Here is a 23,435-nt window from a genome sequence, read left to right on the forward strand (position 1 = left end):
GATGAATTTGGCCTCCGCTAGTTGAGGCCATGCCTGGAGCGTATTGAATATCGCTCTCAGCTCCAAAATGTTTATCGGGAGAAGAGATTCTTCCCGAGACCATAGACCCTGAGCCTTCAGGGAGTTCCAGACCGCACCCCAGCCTAACAGACTGGCATCGGTCGTGACAATGATCCACTCCGGTGTGCGGAAACTCATTCCCTGAGACAGGTGATCTTGAGACAACCACCAGAGAAGAGAGTCTCTGGTTTTCTAGTCCATTTGTATTTTAGGAGACAAATCTGTGTAATCCCCATTCCACTGTTTGAGCATGCACAGTTGCAGTGGTCTGAGATGAATTCGGGCAAAAGGGACTACGTCCATTGCCGCAACCATTAAACCAATTACCTCCATGCACTGAGCCACAGAAGGCCGGGGAATGGAATGAAGAGCTCGGCAAGTATTCAACAGTTTTGACTTCCTGACCTCTGTCAGAAAGATTTTCATTTCTACCGAGTCTATTAGTGTTCCCAGGAAGGGAACCCTTGTGAGCGGGGACAGAGAACTTTTCTCTTGTTAAGTGTGTTCAGTCCACGGGTCATCCATTACTTATGGGATATATTCTCCTTCCCAACAGGAAGTTGCAAGAGGATCACCCAAGCAGAGCTGCTATATAGCTCCACCCCTCACATGTCATATCCAGTCATTCTCTTGCAAGTCTCAACAAAGGAGGTTGTGAGAGGAGACAGGAGTAACATTCTTCAATCAAAAGTTTATTATTTTAAAATAGCACCGGAGTGTGCTGTTTGTTCTCTCAGGCAGTATTTAGAAGAAGAATCTGCCTGCGTTTTTTCTATGATCTTAGCAGACGTAACTAAGATCCACTGGCTGTTCTCGCACATTCTGAGGAGTGGGGTACCTTCGGAGAAGGGAATAGCATGCGGGGTCCCCCGCAAATGAGGTATGGGCAGTAAAATATTTTCTAGGAATGGAATTGACTATGAAAACACTGCTGTTACCCATATGACGTAAGTACAGCCTTTAATGCAGTAGTAGCGACTGGTATCAGGCTGATAAATGTATGCGCAGTTGAGTTATTTTCTAGGGACTAGAATTTAACTTTAAATACTGTTAGTACTGAAATAAATGTATAAGCCTTAACTGCAGTAGAAGCGACTGGTAGCAGGCTTAGTGATAACTTTGCATAACACTGGAAAGTTGTTTTTTAAAAACGTTTACTGGCATGTTATTCGTTTTGTGAGGTACTTTGGTGATAAATCTTTTTGGGCATGATTTTTTTCCACATGGCTAACGTATATTTCTAGCATAGACACCGTTATATCAGGTCTCCCACTGTTGTGATATGAGTGGGAGGGACCTTTTTTTAGCGCCTTGTTGCGCAGTTAAAATTCTAGCACAGTCTTCCTGCTTCTTCCTCTTTGATCCAGGACGTCTCCAGAGAGCTCAGGGGTCTTCAAAATTCATTTTTGAGGGAGACCTGTGACAGTGTGTTTGACTGTGAGAAAATTGATTATCCGTTTTGGGTATTGAGGGGTTAATCATCCTTTTGCTGATGGGTGCAATCCTCTGCTAATTTCATACATTTACTGTTTAAAATTGGTTGCTATAACCGTATTAGTTCGTTGTTATTTCAACTGTGACAGTTTTTTTTTGTGTTTTTAAAAGCGCTGCTGCGTTTTTTGTATTGCATGTAAACTTATTGAAAGAAATTTCCAAGCTTGATAGCTTCATTGCTAGTCTGTTTAAACATGTCTGACACAGATGAATCTGCTTGCTCATTATGTTTAAAGGCCAATGTGGAGCCCAATAGAAATATGTGTACCAATTGTATTGATGTTACTTTAAATAAAAGTCTGTCTTTACCGGTAAAGAAATTATCACCAGACAACGAGGGGGAAGTTATGCCGCCTAACTCTCCTCACGTGTCAGTACCTTTGCCTCCCGCTCAGGAGGTGCGTGAGATTGTGGCGCCAAGCACATCAAGGCACCTACAAATCACTTTACAAGATATGGCTAATGTTATGAAAGAAGTATTATCTAATTTGCCTGAGTTAAGAGGCAAGCGCGATAGCTCTGGGTTAAGGACAGAGCGCGCTGATGATATGAGGGCCATGTCTGACACTGCGTCACAATTTGCAGAACATGAGGACGGAGAGCTTCATTCTGTGGGTGACGGATCTGATCCAGGGAGACCGGATTCAGAAATTTCAAATTTTAAATTTAAGCTTGAGAACCTCCGTGTATTGCTAGGGGAGGTATTAGCGGCTCTGAATGATTGCGACACGGTTGCAATCCCAGAGAAATTATGTAGGCTGGATAAATACTATGCGGTACCGGTGTGTACTGACGTTTTTTCCTATACCTAAAAGGCTTACAGAGATTATTAACAAGGAGTGGGATAAACCCGGTGTGCCTTTTTCCCCTCCTCCGATATTTAGAAAAATGTTCCCAATAGACGCCACCACACGAGACTTATGGCAGACGGTCCCTAAGGTGGAGGGAGCAGTTTCTACTTTAGCCAAGCGTACCACTATTCCGGTGGAGGATAGTTGTGCTTTCTCAGATCCAATGGATAAAAAATTAGAAGGTTACCTTAAGAAAATGTTTGTTCAACAAGGTTTCATATTACAGCTCCTCGCATGCATTGCGCCCGTCACTGCTGCAGCGGCTTTCTGGTTTGAGTCTCTGGAAGAGGCTATTCGCACTGCACCATTGGATGAGACTTTGAACAAGCTTAAAGCCCTTAAGCTAGCTAATGCATTTGTTTCGGATGCCGTTGTGCATTTAACCAAACTAACAGCTAAGAACTCCGGATTCGCCATTCAGGCGCGCAGAGCGCTATGGCTTAAATCCTGGTCAGCAGATGTAACTTCTAAATCTAAATTGCTTAATATTCCTTTCAAAGGGCAAACCTTATTCGGGCCCGGCTTGAAGGAGATTATTGCTGACATTACTGGAGGTAAGGGTCACACCCTTCCTCAGGACAGGGCCAAATCAAAGGCCAAACAGTCTAGTTTTCGTGCCTTTCGTAATTTCAAGGCAGGAGCAGCATCAACTTCCTCCGCTCCAAAACAGGAAGGAACTGCTGCTCGTTACAGACAGGGTTGGAAAAGCAACCAGTCCTGGAACAAGTGCAAGCAGGCCAGAAAGCCTACTTCTGCCCCTAAGACAGCATGGAGAGGGCCCCCTATCCGGAAACGGATCTAGTGGGGGGCAGACTTTCTCTCTTCGCCCAGGCTTGGGCAAGAGATGTCCAGGATCCCTGGGCGTTGGAGATTATATCTCAGGGATACCTTCTGGACTTCAAAGCTTCTCCTCCACAAGGGAGATTTCATCTTTCAAGGTTATCAGCAAACCAAATAAAGAAAGAGGCTTTTCTTCACTGTGTACAAGACCTCTTAGTAATAGGGGTGATCCACCCAGTTCCGCGGACGGAACAAGGGCAAGGATTTTACTCAAATCTGTTTGTGGTTCCCAAGAAAGAGGGAACCTTCAGACCAATCTTGGACCTAAAGATCTTAAACAAATTCCTAAGAGTTCCATCGTTCAAAATGGAGACTATTCGAACCATCCTACCCATGATCCAAGAGGGTCAGTATATGACCACAGTGGACTTAAAGGATGCCTACCTTCACATACCGATTCACAAAGATCATTATCGGTACCTAAGGTTTGCCTTTCTAGACAGGCATTACCAGTTTGTAGCTCTTCCCTTCGGGTTAGCTACGGCCCCGAGAATTTTTACAAAGGTTCTGGGCTCGCTTCTGGCGGTACTAAGACCGCGAGGCATAGCGGTGGCTCCGTACTTAGACGACATTCTGATACAAGCGTCAAGTTTTCAAAATGCAAAGTCTCATACAGAGATAGTTCTAGAATTTCTGAGGTTGCATGGGTGGAAAGTGAACATGGAAAAGAGTTCTCTGTTACCACTCACAAGGGTTCCCTTTCTAGGGACTCTTATAGATTCTGTAGAGATGAAGATTTACCTGACGGAGTCCAGGTTATCAAAAATCCTAAATGCTTGCCGTGTCCTTCATTCCATTCCAAGCCCATCAGTAGCTCAGTGCATGGAAGTAATCGGCTTAATGGTCGCGGCAATGGACATAGTGCCATTTGCGGGCTTGCATCTCAGACCGCTGCAATTATGCATGCTGAGTCAGTGGAATGGGGATTACTCAGATCTGTCCCCTTTACTAAATCTGGACCAGGAGACCAGAGATTCTCTTCTCTGGTGGTTGTCTCGGATTCATCTGTCCAAGGGAATGACTTTTCGCAGACCAGATTGGACGATTGTAACAACAGATGCCAGCCTTCTAGGCTGGGGCGCAGTCTGGAATTCCCTGAAGGCTCAGGGATCATGGACTCAGGAGGAGAAACTCCTTCCAATAAACATTCTGGAATTAAGAGCGATATTCAATGCTCTTCTAGCTTGGCCTCAGTTAGCAACACTGAGGTTCATCAGATTTCAGTCGGACAACATCACGACTGTGGCTTACATCAATCATCAAGGGGGAACCAGGAGTTCCCTAGCGATGTTAGAAGTCTCAAAGATAATTCGCTGGGCAGAGTCTCACTCTTGCCATCTGTCAGCGATCTACATCCCAGGCGTGGAGAACTGGGAGGCGGACTTTTTAAGCCGCCAGACCTTTCACCCGGGGGAGTGGGAACTTCACCCGGAGGTATTTGCTCAACTGATTCTTCGTTGGGGCGAACCGGAACTGGATCTCATGGCTTCTCGCCAGAACGCCAAGCTTCCTTGTTACGGATCCAGGTCCAGGGACCGGGAGCGGTGCTGGTGATGTACTAGCAGCCCCTTGGGTTTTCAACATGGCTTATGTGTTCCCACCGTTTCCGTTGCTGCCTCGTCTGATTGCCAGGATCAAACAGGAGAGAGCATCGGTGATTCTGATAGCGCAGGACCTGGTATGCAGACCTAGTGGACATGTCGTCCTGTCCACCATGGTCTCTGCCTCTGAGGCAGGACCTTCTACTTCAGGGTCCTTTCAACCATCCAAACCTAATTTCTCTGAGACTGACTGCATGGAGATTGAACGCTTGATTCTATGAAAGCGTGGTTTCTCGGAGTCGGTTATTGATACAGGCTCGGAAACCGGTTACCAGAAAAATTTACCATAAGATATGGCGTAAATATTTACATTGGTGTGAATCCAAGAGTTACTCATGGAGTAAGGTTAGGATTCCTAGGATATTGTCTTTTCTACAAGAGGGTTTAGAAAAGGGTTTATCCGCTAGTTCGTTAAAGGGACAGATTTCTGCTCTGTCTATTCTTTTACACAAACGTCTGGCAGAGAATCCAGACGTTCAGGCTTTTTGTCAGGCTTTGGCTAGGATTAAGCCTGTGTTTAAAACTGTTGCTCCTCCGTGGAGCTTAAACTTGGTTCTTACAGTTCTTCAGGGTGTTCCGTTTGAACCCCTTCATTCCATTGATATTAAGCTTTTATCTTGGAAAGTTTTGTTTTTGGCTATTTCCTCGGCTCGAAGAGTCTGAGTTATCTGCCTTACATTGCGATTCTCCTTATCTGATTTTTCATCCAGACAAGGTAGTTTTGCGTACTAAACCTGGGTTTTTACCTAAGGTTGTTTCTAATAGGAATATCAATCAGGAGATTGTTGTTCCATCATTATGTCCTAACCCTTCTTCAAAGAAGGAACGTCTTTTGCATAATCTGGACGTAGTCCGTGCCCTGAAGTTCTACTTACAGGCAACTAAGGATTTTCGGCAAACTTCTTCTCTGTTTGTCGTTTATTCTGGACAGAGGAGAGGTCAAAAGGCTTCGGCCACCTCTCTCTCTTTTTGGCTTCGTAGCATAATACGTTTAGCCTATGAGACTGCTGGACAGCAGCCCCCTGAAAGAATTACAGCTCATTCCACTAGAGCTGTGGCTTCCACCTGGGCCTTTAAGAATGAGGCCTCTGTTGAACAGATTTGCAAGGCTGCAACTTGGTCTTCACTTCATACCTTTTCAAAATTTTACAAATTTGACACTTTTGCTTCTTCGGAGGCTGTTTTTGGGAGAAAGGTTCTACAGGCAGTGGTTCCTTCTGTTTAAAGTTCCTGCCTTGTCGCTCCCGTCATCCGTGTACTTTGGCTTTGGTATTGGTATCCCATAAGTAATGGATGACCCGTGGACTGAACACACTTAACAAGAGAAAACATAATTTATGCTTACCTGATAAATTTATTTCTCTTGTAGTGTGTTCAGTCCACGGCCCGCCCTGTCTTTTTTTGAGGCAGTTCTAAATTTTAATTAAAACTCCAGTCACCACTGCACCCTATAGTTTCTCCTTTCTCGTCTTGTTTCGGTCGAATGACTGGATATGACATGTGAGGGGTGGAGCTATATAGCAGCTCTGCTTGGGTGATCCTCTTGCAACTTCCTGTTTGGAAGGAGAATATATCCCATAAGTAATGGATGACCCGTGGACTGAACACACTACAAGAGAAATAAATTTATCAGGTAAGCATAAATTATGTTTTTTCTACGTTCACTTTCCACCCGTGAGACCTTAGAAAGGTCAGAACAATGTCCGTATGAGCCTTGGCTCTGAGAAAAGACGACGCCTGTATTAATATGTCGTCTAGGTAAGGTGCTACTGCAATGCCCCGCGGTCTTAGTACCGCTAGAAGGGAACCCAGCACCTTTGTGAAAATTCTGGGAGCGGTGGACAACCTGAAAGGAAGGGCCACGAACTGGAAATGTTTGTCCAGAAAGGCGAACCGTAGGAACTGATGGTGATCTTTGTGGATAGGAATATGTAGATACGCATCCTTTAGATCCACGGTAGTCATATATTGACCTTCCTGGATCATCGGCAAGATTGCCCGAATGGTTTCCATCTTGAAAGACGGAACTCTGAGGAATTTTTTTAGAATTTTTAGATCCAGGATTGGCCTGAAAGTTCCTTCCTTTTTGGGAACTACAAAAAGGTTTGAGTAAAAGCCCAGTCCTTGTTCTGCAATTGGAACTGGGTTTATCACTCCCATTTTTAGAAGATCTTCTACACAGCATAAGAACGCCTGTTTCTTTGTTTGGTCTGAAGACAAACGAGAAATGTGGAACCTTCCCCTTGGGGGAGAATCCTTGAATTCTAAAAGGTACCCCTGAGCAACTATTTCTAATGCCCAGGGATCCGGAACGTCTTGCCCAAGCCTGAGCAAAGAGAGAAAGTCTGCCCCCTACCAGATCCGATCCCGGATCGGGGGCTACCCCTTCATGCTGTCTTGGTAGCAGGAGCAGGCTTCTTGGCCTGTTTACCCTTATTCCAGCCCTGCAAGGGTTTCCAGGTTGCTTTGGGCTGGGAAGCGTTATCCTGCTTTGCGGCAGCAGAGGTTGCAGCAGATCCGCTCCTGAAGTTGCGAAAGGAATGAAAATTAGCCTTGTTTTTGGCCTTAAACGGCATATCTTGTGGAAGGGCATGGCCCTTGCCCCCAGTGATATCTGAAATAATTTCTTTCAGCTCTGGGCCGAATAGGGTTTTCCCCTTGAAGGGAATATTTAACAGTTTCGTTTTGGACGACACATCCGCCGACCACGATTTGAGCCAAAGCGCTCTTCGCGCCATGATGGCAAAACCTGAGTTTTTCGCCGCTAGCTTAGCTAATTGGAGAGCGGCATCAGTGATAAAAGAATTAGCCAGCTTTAAAGCATGAATTCTATCCATGACCTCATCGTATGAAGTCTCCCTCTGGAGCGACTCCTCCAGGGCCTCGAACCAAAAAGCCGCTGCAGTAGTTACCAGAATAATGCAGGCAATTGGTTGAAGAAGAAAACCTTGCTGAACAAAAATTTTCTTCAGCAATCCTTCCAATTTTTTATATATAGGATCTTTGAAAGCACAACTGTCCTCTATTGGTATAGTTGTACGCTTGGCAAGTGTTGAAACAGCCCCCTCTACCTTAGGGACCGTCTGCCACGCCTCCCGCCTGGGGTTGTTTATGGGGAACATTTTCTTAAAGATAGGGGGGGAACAAAGGGTACCCCTGGTCTCTCCCACTCCCTAGTCACAATATCCGCCACCCTCTTTGGGATCGGAAAGCCTCAGTGTATACGGGGACCTCTAAAAACCTGTCCATCTTACACAATTTTTCTGGGACCACCATGGGGTCACAATCATCCAGCGTAGCTAAAACCTCCTTAAGCAGGACGCGGAGGTGTTTCCAACTTAAATTTAAACGCTAAGGAATCTGACTCTGCCCGCTGAGAAACTTTTCCTGTGTCAGAAATTCCTCCCTCAGACAGACCGTCCCTCACTGCAACTTCTGAGTTTTGTGAGGGTACTACAGATAAATCATCCAAAGCTTCTGATTGCTCATCCTCTGTATTTAAAACTGAGCTATCGTGCTTTTTTGGAAAAACTGGCAGTTTGGATAAAAATGCTGCAAGGGAATTATCCATTACTGCTGCTAATTGTTGTAAAGTAATAGGGGCCAATGCGCTAGAGGTACTAGGCATCGCTTGCGCGGGCGTAACTGGTGTCGACACATGGGGAGAGGAAGAAGGGCTATCCTCATTACCCTCTGTTAAGGAATCATCTGGTCTTTAAAATGCTTAGATGTTTTAGCACACTTTAAACATAAATGCAATGGGGGTACCGCCATGGCTTTTAAACATAAAGAACAAGGTCTTTCTGAAGGCTCAGACATGTTTGACAGACTTAGACAGCACTACAATACAGAAAAAAAATCACTTTTTGAAAAAAAACGTTACTGTGTCTTTAAATAATAAAAATCACACACTTTTTTACCAAATCATCAAAAAACATCCGATCTTAATGAAATTTTCACCACGTGATCCTAATGCCTTGAAATGATTGCACACAAATTTTCAAACCAATTAACCCCTTATTGCCCAAACCGGAGCAAATTGAAGTAAGCAACCGGTTTAACACACTACAGCACGGTGCCACAGTCTTTGCTGTGGCCCTACCTTCCTTTTGGGTTATTTGTAGAAGAAAGATAAGCCTCCCTGAAGTCCTCCTGCACTCTCAGGACTCTACACGTGAAGCTGCATGAAGCTGTTTTGCAAATCAACTGCACAACTGAGGCGCGAAAATGAGGCCCCCTCCCTCTTCATTCCAGAGTTATGGGGCCTTCCTGAGTCAGATTAGGTGTCTTACAATATGCCAGGCGTAATAAAAACCCCAAAAGTGTTTAAAACGTTTCAAGCACTTGAACAAATATAAGATTACACTAATAAAGTAATCGATTTTGCCCATCACAGTGTCTACCAGTATTTAAGCCCTTAACTGAAGCCATCCTTCTATACTGCGTCTCAGAAAATGGCTTACCTTCCCTCATGGGGATTTCTGTCAGTCTTCTAGCATTACCAGGTCTTGTTAGAAAAAAATGACTGAGCATACCTTAAGCAGTTAAGCCTGCAAACTGTTCCCCCCAACTGAAGTTCTCCGGTACTCAACAGTCCTGTGTGGGAACAGCAATGGATTTTAGTTACAACATGCTAAAATATTTTTCCTCTCAGCAGAAATCTTCATCACTTTCTGCCTCAGAGCAAATAGTACAAACCGGCACTATTTTAAAATAACAAACTCTTGATTGAAGAAATAAAAACTACAAATCTAACACCACAAACTCTTTACCCTCCCGTGGAGATGCTACTTGTTAGAGCGGCAAAGAAAATGACTGGGGGGGCGGAGCCTGAGGGGAGCTATATGGACAGCTTTGCTGTGTGCTCTCTTTGCCACTTCCTGTAGGGATTGAGAATATCCCACAAGGATGAATCCGTGGACTGGATACACCAAGTAAGAGAAAGACTTTCAGCACTTTGCCACAGTTCTGCTGTGGCTCCTACCTGCCCTTCAGAACAATTTGTGGGGAAAACACATAATTTATGCTTACCTGATAAATGTATTTCTCTTGTAGTGTATCCAGTCCACGGATCATCCATTACTTGTGGGATATTCTCATTCCCAACAGGAAGTTGCAAGAGGACACCCACAGCAGAGCTGTAATATAGCTCCTCCCCTAACTGTCATAGCTAGTCATTCGACCGAAAACAAGCCGAGAAAGGAGGAACCATAGGGTGTAGTGGTTACTGTAGTTTAAACTTAAAAATGACCTGCCTTAAAATGACAGGGCGGGCCGTGGACTGGATACACTACAAGAGAAATACATTTATCAGGTAAGCATAAATTATGTTTTCTCTTGTTAAGTGTATCCAGTCCACGGATCATCCATTACTTGTGGGATACCAATACCAAAGCTAAAGTACACGGATGACGGGAGGGACAAGGCAGGAACTTAAATGGAAGGAACCACTGCCTGTAAAACCTCTCCCAAATATAGCCTCCGAAGAAGCAAAAGTATCAAATTTGTAAAATTTTGAAAAAGTATGAAGCGAAGACCAAGTCGCCGCCATGCAAATCTGTTCAACAGAAGCCTCATTTTTAAAGGCCCAAGTGGAAGCCACAGCTCTAGTAGAATGAGCTGTAATCCTTTCAGGGGGCTGCTGTCCAGCAGGCTCATAGGCTAAGCGGATTATGCTTCTTAGCCAAAAGAGAGGTTCCAAAGCCTTTTGACCTCTCCTCTGTCCAGAGTAGACAACAAACAAAGCAGATGTTTGACGAAAATCTTTAGTAGCTTGTAAGTAAAACTTTAAAGCACAGACCACGTCCAGATTGTGTAACACAAGGATGGAACCACAATCTCTTGATTGATATTCTTGTTAGATACCACCTTAGGTAAGAACCCAGGTTTGGTACGCAGGACTACCTTATCCGTATATAAAATCAGATAAGGAGAATCACATTGTGAGGCAGATAGCTCAGAGACTCTACGAGCCGAGGAAATAGCTACCAAAAAAAAAAAAAAAAGAACTTTCCAAGATAAAAGTTTATCTATGGAATGAAGAGGTTCAAACGGAACTCCTTGAAGAACCTTAAGAACCAAGTTTAAGCTCCATGGTGGAGCAACAGGTTTAAACACAGGCTTGATTCAAACTAAAGCCTGACAAAATGCCTGAACGTCTGGAACATCTTCCAGACGCTAGTGCAAAAGAATAAACAGAGCAAAAATCTGTCCCTTTAAGAAACTAGCTGACAATCCTTTTTCCAAACCTTCTTGGAGAAAAGATAAAATCCTAGGAATCCTGACCTTACTCCATGAGTAACCCTTGGATTCACACCAATAAAGATATCTACGCCATACCTTATGGTAAATTTTCCTGGTGACAGGCTTTCGTGCCTGTATTAAGGTATCAATAACTGACTCGGAGAAGCCACGCTTTGATAAAATCAAGCATTCAATCTCCAGGTAGTCAGCCTCAGAGAAATTAGATTTGGATGGTTGAAAGGACCCTGAAGTAGAAGGTCCTGTCTCAGAGGCAGAGACCATGGTGGAAAGGATGACATGTCCACTAGATCTGCATACCAGGTCCTGCGTGGCAACGCAGGTGCTATCAGAATCACCGATGCTCTCTCCTGCTTGATCTTGGCAATCAGTCGAGGGAGCAGAGGAAACTGTGGAAACACATAAGCCAGGTTGAAAGACCAGGGCGCTGCTAGAGTATCTATCAGTGTCGCCTTGGGATCCCTGGACCTGGATCCGTAACACAGAAGCTTGGCGTTCTGGCGAGACGCCATGAGATCCAGTTCTGGTTTGCCCCAACGGAGAATCAGTTGTGCAAATACCTCCGGATGGAGTTCCCACTCTCCCGGATGAAAAGTCTGACGAATTAGAAAATCCGCCTCCCAGTGCTCTACACCTGGGATATGGATAGCTGATAGGTGGCAAGAGTGAATCTCTGCCCAGTGAATTATTTTTGAAACTTCTAACATCTCTAGGGAACTTCTTGTTCCCCCTCAATGGTTGATGTAAGCTACAGTCGTGATGTTGACCGACTGAAATCTGATGTACCTCAGAGTTGCTAACTGAGGCCAAACCTGAAGAGCCTTGAATATCGCTCTTAGTTACAGAATATTTATTGGAAGGAGAGACTCCTCCTGAGTCCACGATCCCTGAGCCTTCAGGGAGTTCCAGACTGCACCCCAACCTAGAAGGCTGGCATTTGTTGTTACAATAGTCCAATCTGGCCTGCGAAGGTCATACCTTTGGACAGATGGACCCGAGATAGCCACCAGGGAAGAGGATCCCTGGTCTCTTGGTCCAGATTCAGTTGAGGGGCCAAATCTGTGTAATCCCCGCTCCACTGACTGAGCCTGCATAGTTGCAGCGGTCTGAGATGTAAGCGTGCAAACGGCACTATGTCCATTGCCGCTACCATTAAGCCGATTACTTCCATACACTGAGCCACCAAAGGGCACGGAATGGAATGAAGAACCCAACAGGAATTTAGAAGCTTTGATAACCTGGACTCCGTCAAGGTAAATTTTAATTTCTACAGAATCTATCAGAGTCCCTAGAAAGGAAACTCTTGTGAGTGGGGATAGAGAACACTTTTCCTCGTTCAGTTTCCACCCATGCGACCTCAGAAATGCCAGTACTACGTCCGTATGAGACTTGGCAATTTGGAAGTTTGACGCCTGTATCAGGATGTCGTCTAAATAAGGGGCTACTGCTATGCCCCGCGGCCTTAGGACCGCCAAAAGCGACCCTAGAACCTTTGTAAAGATTCTTGGGGCTGTAGCTAATCCAAAGGGAAGAGCTACAACTGGTAATGCCTGTCTTGAAAGGCAAACCTGAGAAACCGATGATGATCTTTGTGTATCGGAAAGTGAAGATAAGCATCCTTTAGATCCACTCTAGTCATATATTGACCCTCCTGGATCAGTGGTAGGATGGTATGAATAGTTTCCATCTTGAACGACGGAACTTTGAGGAATTTGTTTAAGATCTTTAGATCCAAAATCGGTCTGAAAGTTCCCTCTTTTTTGGGAACCACAAACAGATTTGAGTAAAAACCCTGTTCCTGTTCCTCCTTTGGAACTGGATGGATCACTCCAATAACTAGGAGGTCTCGTACACAGTGTAAGAATGCCTCACTCTTTATCTGGTTTGGAGATAATTGTGAAAGGTGAAATCTCCCTTTTGGGGGGGAAGCTTTGAAGTCCAGAAGATATCCCTGGGATATAATTTCCAATGCCCAGGGATCCTGAACATCTCTTGCCCACGCCTGGGCGAAGAGTGAAAGTCTGCCCCCTACTAGATCCGTTACCGGATAGGGGGTCGTTCCTTCATGCTGTCTTAGAGGCAGCAGCAGGCTTTTTGACCTGCTTACCTTTTTTCCAGGTCTGGTTTGGACCGTCTTGGATTGAGCAAAAGTTCCCTCTTGTTTATTATTAGAGGAAGTTGATGCTGCACCTGCCTTGAAGTTTCGAAAGGCACGAAAATTAGACTGTTTGGCCCTAGATTTGGACCTGTCCTGAGGAAGGGCACAACCTTTTCCTCCCGTGATATCAGCAATAATCTCCTTCAAACCAGGCCCGAATAGGGTCTGCCCCTTGAAGGGAATGTTAAGTAGCTTAGATTTTAAAGTCACGTCAGCTGACCATGATTTAAGCCATAGCGCTCTGCGCGCCTGTATAGCAAAACCAGAATTCTTAGCCGTTAGTTTATTCAAATGAACAATGGCATCAGAAATAAAATAATTGGCTAGCTTAAGTGCTCTAAGTTTGCCAAGTATGTCATCCAATGGAGTCTCTACCTGTAAAGCCTCTTCCAGAGACTCAAACCAGTACGCCGCAGCAGCGACAGGGGCAATGCATGCAATGGGCTGTAGGATAAAACCTTGTTGAATAAATATTTTCTTAAGGTAACCTTCTAATTTTTTATCCATTGGCTCTAAAAAAGCACAACTGTCCTCGACAGGGATAGTAGTATGCTTTGCTAGAGTAGAAACTGCTCCCTCCACCTTAGGGACTGTCTGCCATAAGTCCCGTGTGGTGGCGTCTATTGGAAAACATTTTTCTAAAAATAGGAGGGGAAGAGAATGGCACACCTGGTCTATCCCATTCCTTATTAATAATTTCTGTAAACCTTTTAGGTATTGGAAAACCATCAGTACACACCGGCACTGCAAAGCATTTATCCAGTCTACAAAATTTCTCTGGCACTGCAATGGTATCACAGTCATTCAGAGCAGCTAAAACCTCCCTAAGTAACACGCGGAGGTGTTCAAGCTTAAATTTAAATGTAGAAATCTTTCCTGAGTCATTAACATCACCCACTGACTGAAGCTCTCCTTCCTCAGCTTCTGCATATTGTGAGGCAGTATCAGACATGGTTCTTAAAGCGTCAGTATGCTCTGCATTTTGTCTCACCCCAGAGCTATCTCGCTAACCTCTAAGTTCAGGTAGTCTGGCTAATACCGCTGACAGTGTATTATCCATGACTGCCGCCATGTCTTGTAAAGTAAACGCTATGGGCGCCCTAGATGTACTTGGCGCCATTTGAGCGTGAGTCCCTTGGGCGGGAGTCAAAGGGTCTGACACGTGGGGAGAGTTAGTCGGCATAACTTTCCCCTCGTCAGATTCCTCTGGTGATAATTTTTTTAAAAAAAGAATATGATCTTTATTGCATAAAATGAAATCAGTACATTTGGTAAACATTCTAAGAGGGGGTTCCACCATGGCTTTTAAACATAATGAACAAGGAGTTTCTTCTATGTCAGACATGTTTATACAGACTAGCAATGAGACTAGCAAGCTTGGAAAACACTTTAAATCAAGTTAACAAGCAAATATAAAAAACGGTACTGTGCCTTTAAGAGAAACAAATTGTCAGAATTTGAAAAACAGTGAAAAAATGCAGTAAATCAAACGAAATTTTTACAGTGTATGTAATAGGCTAGCAGAGCATTGCATCCACTTGCAAATGGATGATTAACCCCTTAGTTCAAAAAACGGATCAAAAAAACGAAATAGTTTTTTTTTTTTTTTGTTTTGTTTGTTTGTTTTTTTTTTAACAGTCATAACCAACTGCCACAGCAAGCTGTGGTCCTACCTTCCCAATAAACGACTTTGGAAAGCCTTTGAGCCCTTTAGAGATGTCCTATAGTATACAGGGGACTCCTGAGGGAAGCTGGATGTCACAGTTTGTAATTTTAACTGCACCAACTGTAACTTTTATACTATAACAGTGGAAAGCCTCAGTAAAACTGTTTCTAGTCAAAATTTAAGCCAGCCATGTGGAAAAAACTAGGCCCCAATAAAGTTTTATCACCAATGCATATATAAAAACGATTAAACATGCCAGCAAACGTTTATATTGCAATATCATAAGGGTATTACCCCTGGGAGTAAGCATGATACCAGTAGTTATTAAATCACTGTATTCAGGCATAACTTACATTAATCCGGTATCAGCAGCATTTTCTAGTGTTTTCCATCTCTAGAAAAAATTATAACTGCACATACCTGATAGCAGAATAAACTGCACGCCATTCTCTCGCTGAAGTTACCTCATCTGTGTAATCCCCTCAGACATATGTGAGAATAGCAATGGATCTTAGTTACAACCTGCTAAGATCATAGAAACCTCAGGCAGATTCTTCTTCTATTTACTGCCTGAGATAAAATAGCACAACTCCGGTACTATTTAAAAATAACAAACTTTTGATTGAAGAAAATAAACTAACTATATTTAACCACTCTCTCCTACAACATCCTAGCTTGTTGAGAGCTGCAAGAGAATGACTGGGTATGACAGTTAGGGGAGGAGCTATATTACAGCTCTGCTGTGGGTGTCCTCTTGCAACTTCCTGTTGGGAATGAGAATATCCCACAAGTAATGGATGATCCGTGGACTGGATACACTTAACAAGAGAAAACTTGTTTTACAGCCCTCAAACACGGCAGGGACCTCTGGAGAAGCAGTTAGAAGTCTCAGAGGAAAAGAAACTGCACAACTGAGGCGCAAAAATAGGCCCCTCCCACCTCACTCAATGTTTTGAGGCCTAACAGACAAACACTAGAGTGTCTCTAAATTAACCATCTGGGTTAGAAAACTCAAAAACAAGCCACAATGACCCCTTTAGTACCTTCAAAAAAACATAATTTATGCTTACCTGATAAATTTATTTCTCTTGTAGTGTGTTCAGTCCACGGGTCATCCATTACTTATGGGATATATTCTCCTTCCCAACAGGAAGTTGCAAGAGGATCACCCAAGCAGAGCTGCTATATAGCTCCTCCCCTCACATGTCATATCCAGTCATTCGACCGAAACAAGACGAGAAAGGAGAAACTATAAGGTGCAGTGGTGACTGGAGTTATAATTCTAAAATTTAGAACCTGCCTTAAAAAGACAGGGCGGGCCGTGGACTGAACACACTACAAGAGAAATAAATTTATCAGGTAAGCATAAATTATGTTTTCTCTTGTTAAGTGTGTTCAGTCCACGGGTCATCCATTACTTATGGGATACCCATACCAAAGCTAAGTACACGGATGATGGGAGGGACAAGGCAGGAACATTAAACAGAAGGAACCACTGCCTGTAGAACCTTTCTCCCAAAACCAGCCTCCGAAGAAGCGAAAGTGTCAAATTTGTAAAATTTGGAAAAAGTATGAAGTGAAGACCAAGTTGCAGCCTTGCAAATCTGTTCAACAGAGGCCTCATTCTTAAAGGCCCAGGTGGAAGCCACAGCTCTAGTGGAATGAGCTGTAATTCTTTCAGGAGGCTGCTGTCCAGCAGTCTCAGAGGCTAAACGTATTATGCTACGAAGCCAAAAAGAGAGAGAGGTAGCCAAAGCCTTTTGACCTCTCCTCTGTCCAGAGTAAACGACAAACAGAGAAGAAGTTTGTCTAAAATCTTTAGTTGCCTGTAAGTAGAACTCCAGAGCACGGACCACGTCTAGATTATGCAAAAGACATTCCTTCTTTGAAGAAGGATTAGGACATAATGATGGAACAACAATCTCTTGATTGATATTCCTGTTAGAAACAACCTTAGGCAAAAACCCAGGTTTAGTACGCAGTACTACCTTGTCTGAATGAAAGATCAGATAAGGAGAATCACAATGTAAGGCAGATAACTCAGAGACTCTTCGAGCCGAGGAAATCGCCATCAAAAACAAAACTTTCCAAGATAAAAGCTTAATATCAATAGAATGAAGGGGTTCAAACGGAACACCCTGAAGAACTTTAAGAACCAAGTTTAAGCTCCACGGAGGAGCAACAGCTTTAAACACAGGCTTAATTCTAGCCAAAGCCTGACAAAAGGCCTGGACGTCTGGATTCTCTGCCAGGCGTTTGTGTAAAAGAATAGACAGAGCTGAAATCTGTCCCTTTAGCGAACTAGCGGATAAACCCTTTTCTAAACCCTCTTGTAGAAAAGCCAATATCCTAGGAATCCTAACCTTACTCCATGAGTAACTCTTGGATTCGCACCAATATAAATATTTACGCCATATCTTATGGTAAATTTTTCTGGTCACAGGTTTCCGAGCCTGTATTAATGTATCAATAACTGAATCCGAAAACCCACGCTTTGATAGAATCAAGCGTTCAATTTCCAGGCAGTCAGCCTCAGAGAAATTAGGTTTGGATGGTTGAAAGGACCCTGAATTAGAAGGTCCTGCCTCAGAGGAAGAGACCATGGTGGACAGGACGACATGTCCACTAGGTCTGCATACCAGGTCCTGCGTGGCCACGCAGGCGCTATCAGAATTACTGATGCCCTCTCCTGTTTGATCCTGGCAATCAGTCGAGGTAGCAACGGAAATGGTGGAAACACATAAGCTATGTTGAAAACCCAAGGGGCTGCTAATGCATCTACCAGCACCGCTCTCGGGTCCCTGGACCTGGATCCGTAACAAGAAAGCTTCGCGTTCTGGCGAGATGCCATGAGATCCAGATCCGGTTTGCCCCAACAACGAATCAGTTGAGCAAATACCTCCGGGTGAAGTTCCCACTCTCCCGGATGAAAAGTCTGGCGACTTAGGAAATCCGCCTCCCAGTTCTCTACGCCCGGGATGTAAATCGCTGACAGGTGGCAAGAGTGAGACTCTGCCCAGCGAATTATCTTCAAGACTTCCAACATCGCTAGGGAACTCCTGGTTCCCCCTTGATGATTGATGTAAGCCACAGTCGTGATATTGTCCGACTGAAATCTGATGAACCTCAGTTTTGCTAACTGAAGCCAAGCTAGAAGAGCATTGAATATTGCTCTTAATTCTAGAATGTTTATTGGAAGGAGTTTCTCCTCCTGAGTCCACGATCCCTGAGCCTTCAGGGAATTCCAGACTGCTGCCCAGCCTAGAAGGCTGGCATCCGTTGTTACAATCGTCCAATCTGGTCTGCGAAAGGTCATTCCTTTGGACAGATGAACCGGTCACAACCACCAGAGAAGAGAATCTCTGGTCTCCTGGTCCAGATTTAGAAAAAGGGGACAGATCTGAGTAATCTCCGTTCCATTGACTGAGCATGCATAGTTGCAGCGGTCTGAGATGCAGGCGCGCAAATGGCACTATGTCCATTGCCGCAACCATTAAGCCGATTACCTCCATGCACTGAGCTACTGATGGGCTTGGAACGGAATGAAGGACACGGCAAGCATTGAGAATCTTTGATAACCTGGACTCCGTCAGGTAAATCTTCATCTCTACAGAATCTATAAGAGTCCCTAGAAAAGGAACCTTGTGAGTGGTAACAGAGAACTCTTTTCCACGTTCACTTTCCACCCATGCGACCTCAGAAATGCTAGAACTATCTCTGTATGAGACTTTGCATTCTGAAAACTTGACGCTTGTATCAGAATGTCGTCTAGGTACGGATCTTTGTGAATCGGTATATGAAGGTAAGCATCCTTTAAGTCCACCGTGGTCATATATTGACCCTCTTGGATCATGGGTAGGATGGTTCGAATGGTTTCCATCTAACGATGGTACCCTTAGGAATTTGTTTAAGATCTTTAAGTCCAAGATTGGTCTGAAGGTTCCCTCTTTTTTGGGAACCACAAATAGATTTGAGTAAAATCCTTGTCCCTGTTCCGATCACTCCCATGATTAAGAGGTCTTGTACACATTGTAGAAATGCCTCTCTCTTTACTAGGTTTGTCGATAACCTCGAAAGATGGAACCTCCCTTGTGGAGGAGAGGTTTTGAAATCCAGAAGGTATCCCTGAGATATAATCTTTAACGTCCAGGGATCCTGCACATCTCTTGCCCAAGCCTGGGCGAAGAGAGAAAGTCTGCCCCCCACTAAATCCGTCTCCGGATAGGGGGCCCTGTCTTCATGCTGTCTTAGGGGCGGGAGTAGGCTTTCTGGCCTGCTTGCCCTTGTTCCATGACTGGTTGCCTTTCCAACCCTGTCTGTAACGAGCAGTAGTTCCTTCCTGTTTTGGAGCGGAGGAAGTCGATGCTGCTCCTGCCTTGAAGTTATGAAAGGCACGAAAATTAGACTGTTTGGCCTTTGGTTTGGCCCTGTCCTGAGGAAGGGCGTAGCCCTTACCTCCCGTAATGTCAGCAATAATTTCCTTCAAGCCGGGCCCGAATAAGGTCTGCCCTTTGAAAGGAATGATAAGTAGCTTAGACTTGGAAGTTACATCCGCTGACCAGGATTTAAGCCAGAGCGCTCTGCGCGCCTGTATGGCGAATCCGGAATTTTTAGCCGTAAGTTTGGTTAGATGTACTACGGCATCTGAAACAAACGCATTAGCTTGCTTAAGGGTTCTAACTTTGCTCAAAGCCTCATCCAATGGCTCTGTGCGAATCGCCTCTTCCAGAGACTCAAACCAGAATGCCGCTGCAGCCGTGACAGGCGCAATGCATGCAAGAGGCTGCAATATAAAACCCTGTTGAACAAACATTTTCTTAAGATAACCCTCTAATTTTTTATCCATTGGATCTGAGAAAGCACAGCTATCCTCCACCGGGATAGTGGTACGCTTGGCTAACGTAGAAACTGCTCCCTCCACCTTAGCGACCGTCTGCCATAAGTCTCATGTGGTGGCGTCTATAGGGAACATTTTTCTAAATATCGGGGGAGGGGAAAAAGGCACACCGGGTCTATCCCACTCCTTACTAATAATTTCTGTAAGTCTTTTTGGTATAGGAAAAACGTCAGTACACACCGGTACCGCATAGTATCTATCCAACCTACACAATTTCTCTGGAATTGCCACCATGTCGCAATCATTCAGAGCCGCTAATACCTCCCCTAGTAACACACGGAGGTTCTCAAGCTTAAATTTAAAATTTGAAATTTCTGAATCCGGTCTCCCCGGATCAGAACCATCACCGACAGAATGAAGCTCACTGTCCTCATGTTCTGCAAATTGTGACGCAGTATCAGACATGGCTCTCGTGTCATCAGCGCGCTCTGTCCTTAACCAAGAGCTATCGCGTTTGCCCCTTAATTCGGGCATATTATATAATACTTCTTTCATAACATTAGCCATATCATGTAAAGTGATTTGTAAGGGCCTAGATGTACTTGGCGTCTCAATCCTACGCATCTCCCGAGCGGGAGACGCAGGTACTGACACGTGAGGAGAGTTAGGCGGCATAACTTCCCCCTCGTTGTCTGGTGATAGTTTCTTTATCGGTACAGTTGGTACACATCGTTCTATTGGGCTCCACATTGGCTTTTGAAAATGAGGAACAAACAGTTTCCTCTGAATCAGACATGTTTAAACAGACTTAGCAATGAAACTAGCAAGCTTGGAAATCACTTTCAATAAGTTTACAAGCAATATAAAAAACGCTGCAGCGCTTCAAAAATACAGATATAATTAAACAATTCTTAACAAGAAGTGTATTATTAGCAGAGGATTGCACCCATTAGCAAAAGGATGATTAACCCCTCAATACCCAAAACGGATAAAACAGATATCAATTAAGATTTAACGCTTTTAATCACAGTCAAGCACACTGTCACAGATCTGCTGTGACTGATTACCTCCCTCACAAATGAATTTTGCAGACCCCTGAGCTCTCTAGAGACGTCCTGGATCAAGGAGGAAGAAGCAGGAAGACTGTGCTAGAATTTTAACTGCGCAACAAGGCGCTAAAACAAGGTCCCTCCCACTCCTATCACAACAGTGGGAGCCCTGATATAACTGTTTCCATGCAGAAAAATATGTTAGCCATGTGGAAAAAAATCATGCCCAAAGAGATTTATCACCAAAGTACCTCACAAAAACGAATAACATGCCAGTAAACGTTTTATTAAAAAACAACATTTTCCAATGCCATGCAAAGTTATCACTAAGCCTGCTACCAGTCGCTACCACTGCAGATAAGGCTTAAGTATTATTTCAGTTTTAACAGTATTTTCTCAGTCAAATTCTAGTCCCTAGAAAATAACTCGACTGCGCATACATTTAACAGCCTGATACCAGTTGCCACTACTGCATTTAAGGCTGTATTTACATCATACGGTAACAGCAGTATTTTCTTAGTCAGTTCCATTCCCAGAAAATAAAGTACTGCACATACCTCATTTGCGGAGGACCCCGCATGCTATTCCCAGTTTCTGAAGTTACCCCACTCCTCAGAATGTCGAGAACAGCCAGTGGATCTTAGTTACGCCTGCTAAGATCATAGAAAAAAAACACAGGCAGTTTCTTCTTCCAAATACTGCCTGAGATAGAAAAACAGCACACTCCGGTGCCATTTAAAATAACAAACTTTTGATTGAAGAATAGATAAGTAAAAACTCCAGCTCCTCTCGCGACCTTCTTTGTTGAGGGTTGCAAGAGAATGACTGGATATGACATGTGAGGGGAGGAGCTATATAGCAGCTCTGCTTGGGTGATCCTCTTGCAACTTCCTGTTGGGAAGGAGAATATATCCCATAAGTAATGGATGACCCGTGGACTGAACACACTTAACAAGAGAAAACGTTATAATTGCATCATTCACTGAATAAACAAAAACGTTTTTACCAAACAGTGTCACCAGTAACTAATGAGCCCTTCATGCAAGCTGAAATTCCTATCCAAGTGTCTGAATACAGCTTACCCTTCCCTCATGGGGATATTGCCAGCCTTTTCTAGAAATAACATAGTCTGTCAAGAAAAAAATAGACTGAACATACCTTAATGCAGTTTAGCCTGCAAACTGTTCCCCCAACTGAAGTTTTCCTGTACTCTTCAGCCCTTGCGAGAACAGCAGTGGATCTTAGTTACAAAATGCTAAGATCATCATCCTCCTTGCAGAAATCTTCATCCCTTTTCTGCCAGAGAGTTAATAGTACACACCTGTACCGTTTAAAAATAAAAAAACTTTTGCTTGAGAAAATAAAAACCTAACATTTTTGTCACCACACTCCTCTTTGCCCTTCCTAGCAGTTAAGCAGGCAGAGAGAATGACTGGTGGGTGGAGCTAAGGGGGGAGCTATATAGGCAGCTCTGCTGTGGGTGCTCTCTCTGCCACTTCCTGTAGGGGAGGAGAATATCCCACAAGTAAGGATGAATCTGTGGACTCGATACATCTTACAAGAGAAATAAAAGAACTTTCAGCATTAAGTATTTTATACTTCATGACTGAAAGTCCCCTTTATTTGTTCCACTGGTAAATCCTAGCGTTTCACAATTATTATTATTATTATCGGTTATTTGTAGAGCACCAACAAATTCTGCAGCGCTATAAACTTTAAGTGTACATTTTGCTGAAAAGAAATGTTTTAGGAAACCCTTGAGACAAGTCTAAACTCTACAATGCAAGGACAGTTATCGAAAAGTCATGTAGATAGGAGTGTGAGGAAAGTAAAAAGGGAATGGGTGGAAGAGTATTTGCAGACAATAGTAAGATACAAGAGAGCACAGTGTTAGAAGACCTTGTATGATAAGAGGACACAATGAAAGTGATGCAGCATAGCTGTAAAATGCTGACTAGAAAATATCACCTGAATATTTCTATGAAAAAAAAGAAAGATATTTTACCTCAATTTCCTCAGTAGCCAGATCCCATTGTAAAGGGACTTTAACCTCTTAAGGACATATGACGGAAGTTTTCCGTCATAAAACAATTGAGCAAACTGAAAGCTGTGTCCTTGAAGGGTTAAGGAAGCTTACAATGAAATTTAGTCAGATTTCAGTAGTTTTGTGGGATTACAGTAAAGCAAAGCAGGACCTCAGCAGTTCTGATGCACTTTTTTTTTTTTTAACCTGCAGCTGGACAGTAGCTGAAGGATAACTGTTCAGAGAGCACTTATTATTGTGAACTGAAGACATTTGAGGTAACATATCTTCCTTTTTTTTATTTAGAGAGAGATATTAAGGCGATATTTACTTGTCAGCTTTTTTATATAGCTATACTGCATGACTTTCAAGTGATTTATCATTTGGGTATAATGTCCCTTTAAGAGTCAAGATTTGATTTTTGATTTTCATTCCTCTGGCTAAGGCAACCCAGTGGAAAAATTGACAAGACACACAGCAGATGAGGAGAAACATGAAAGGAGTGTTTAGCAGAGGCTGCAAACATTAGCCTGAAAGACTGGTATAGATGGAGTTGCGGAAATTAAGGCAAAATAGGACGAGAGAAAAGATTAGA

General features: G+C 43.7%; 1 protein-coding gene across 1 annotated transcript in view; it reads right to left on the bottom strand.

The window, feature by feature from the left end:
* MED12 (mediator complex subunit 12) overlaps positions 1 to 23,435 on the bottom strand; it is a 588,898-nt gene that overhangs the window by 256,490 nt on the left and 308,973 nt on the right. The gene's annotated exons all lie outside the window — the stretch shown is intronic.

Source organism: Bombina bombina, chromosome 1, assembly GCF_027579735.1.
Source record: "Bombina bombina isolate aBomBom1 chromosome 1, aBomBom1.pri, whole genome shotgun sequence".
Classification (NCBI taxonomy): Eukaryota; Metazoa; Chordata; class Amphibia; order Anura; family Bombinatoridae; genus Bombina; species Bombina bombina.